This window comes from Heloderma suspectum, chromosome 4, assembly GCF_057233095.1.
Source record: "Heloderma suspectum isolate Gila_16-S chromosome 4, 16-S_ref, whole genome shotgun sequence".
Taxonomy (NCBI): domain Eukaryota; kingdom Metazoa; phylum Chordata; class Lepidosauria; order Squamata; family Helodermatidae; genus Heloderma; species Heloderma suspectum.
This window is the reverse complement of record NC_139461.1, coordinates 244,682,809-244,685,286: the sequence shown is the minus strand read 5'-3', so window position 1 is coordinate 244,685,286 and position 2,478 is coordinate 244,682,809.

The window sequence follows — 2,478 nt, the reverse complement described above, 5'->3', positions numbered from 1 at the left end:
GGCTCAAGCACAAAGAAGCCCCATTTCTCCCTTACCTCCTGCCACGTGTGTAAAGCTTGACTTGCATTAGAAAGCATGCCTGGAAATGAGAAAAGAAAAAAGCCTCCCGCACTGACAAAGCAGGCAATCTAGAGAAAATTGTTCCTCTTCGATAAGATAACATTGATGCATTTCAAAAGAGAGGCTTAAACCCCTTTTAAGTTATTGATAGCATGGGAATGTACATGGGGTGCTCATGCCAATGTTTGTGAAACTTTAATGTGTAGGCATCCTTTAATTTTACTGGCAAAACAGTGTTTTGATTGTGTGCTTATCTGTCTTGTGGCTTTTCACTGGAAAGAAACTAGTGAAGAAAGTGGGGACCTTTCCCCCTGAATCAACCACAACCTGAACTATTGATGGGGACGGAGTTTACAGAGTTTCTCTGTATACGTCTTTGGCTGCTAAGTGGCACTTTAACATTCTAAAACAAACAAGAGTTTGCCATTTCCGCTCTGATAACAAAGCAGCATTTACTTGGTACTACACTGGCTTTTTCAACGGAATCCACAGATCTGCTCTGCTTGGGGCTAGAGATCGTCTGCCACCTTTCCAGATGACAGTTCAATCCTACTTGACAGCACAGGAAATCTGTTTTTTAGAGAAATTCAGTGGGATCTAATTTTACTTGGCTGTACTAGACCTATGTCATCTGTGTGGAGAGGGTGTCAAATACTACTATTATGAGACAATTAAGAACCTGGTTAAGAGAGGAAATAAAAACAAAAATGGAAGGATGGCCATATTGTGGCAGATCAGCTGTCTATCTAACTCAGCATTACACCTTTCAGCTGAGGCCAGCCAGCTAGCGGTCTGAGAGAAATTCATAAACAAAGGAACATAGGGATATCCATTTTCTATTGTTCAGTGCCAGCATCTTGTAACTAGAGGTATGATGCCTCTGAACATGAAAGATGTATTACCAGAGATAGTGGGTAATGGCTATCAACAAGCCTCTCCTCCATTTAGGTAGCTAATTCTTTAAAAAGTTATTTGTGCTAAAAGTCACCACAATATCACTCATTCAAAAGCTGTAGTGCCTAAACATGTGTCCCTATTTCTGTTGACCCTATTTCTCTCCGTCTTTTCATTCATGTGTCTTGAGAATGAAAAAATGTTTTCTTACATTCTCCACATCACTCTTGATTTTATAAATCTCCTCCAGTCTGACCCCTCCCCTTCAATTAGTTAAGACAGCCTGTGCCAAGCTGGTGCCCCCCAGATGTGCTGGACTTCAACTCTCAGCACCCCCCAGCCAGCATGGCTGGCTGGAGGATGCTGGGAGTTGTAGTCCAACATATCTGGAAGGCACCAGGATCAGGAAGGTTGGTTTAAGCCTTTCTTTGTATCAAAGATGACCTATTTCCCCGACCATTTTAGTTGACATTTTTCTGGTAAAAAACATCAGCCACTGTATAGGTAAATGTAGGATCTTAGTGTATGCCTCTTTTCATTTGCATTCCCTGACATAATTTGTTTCTTGCTCTTCCTGAGGGCTCCTTCACACGGAGCTTTTATCCTGCTATTGAGATTGCTCAATCACTGAAGTTTGCGGGCTCTTTACATGATGCCATGAACCTCCAAGGTGTCTCCTGCACTAAATGCCCTTTGTTCCATTTTAAATATATTGCAGATAATGAGCTATCAAATTACCCCACTTGAGTTCCTTCTGTGAAAAGAGGAAAAGCAGCAAGAAGAGGAGTGAGATCAATGAAAGATCATGGAAGACTCAGATATGGGGAGAAAGAGCGGGGAGGGGAGGGGAGGGGAGGGGAGGGGAGGGGGGGAAGAAGAGGGTGAAAAAGGGAATCCTTGTGATCCTGCATTTAAAACAGAAGTAGAAAGCCCTGTTTTAAATGCAGGATTTTAGGCTGGTGTAGAGATGCCCCATGTTACTTCCTCCAAAGAGCGAATTATGGAAGACTGCAAAGCAAATGCCCTAGCATATGCAGTAGTGTATGTTAGACCCAGGTCTAGGGGCAAGCTGATCCCTCAGACATCTTTCTCCATCATTTCCCATCCCTTCAGGCATGACTGACTGGCTGTTCTTCCTGACTGGATGTTGGCATTAAAACATCTTGTTTATGAAGGTCCCTTCAGTCTGGAACCCTTTATTTATATTTACTCAATGCATTTTTATCCCACTCTTCCATCAAAAGGCTCCCACAGCAGCTTCCAAGAATCAATAATTAATCATTCGCTGCCTCAGGCTTACAGTGTAAAAAGACACCAGACATAAGGAAAGGGATTGGGAGGGAGGAGGGAAAAAGCATGATGGTGATGCTTGATTCAGTTGCCCAAATGGATGGGAACACACCTGCTCTGGAACCAATTGTACTCAGGTTTCCACTATTGTCCTTTTGGGCTGGCATATTCTTTGCTGGCCTGTTCCTGTTTTCTTCCTTCTCTTCTGCAGACATGGGTGTCCGCTGGAATTTT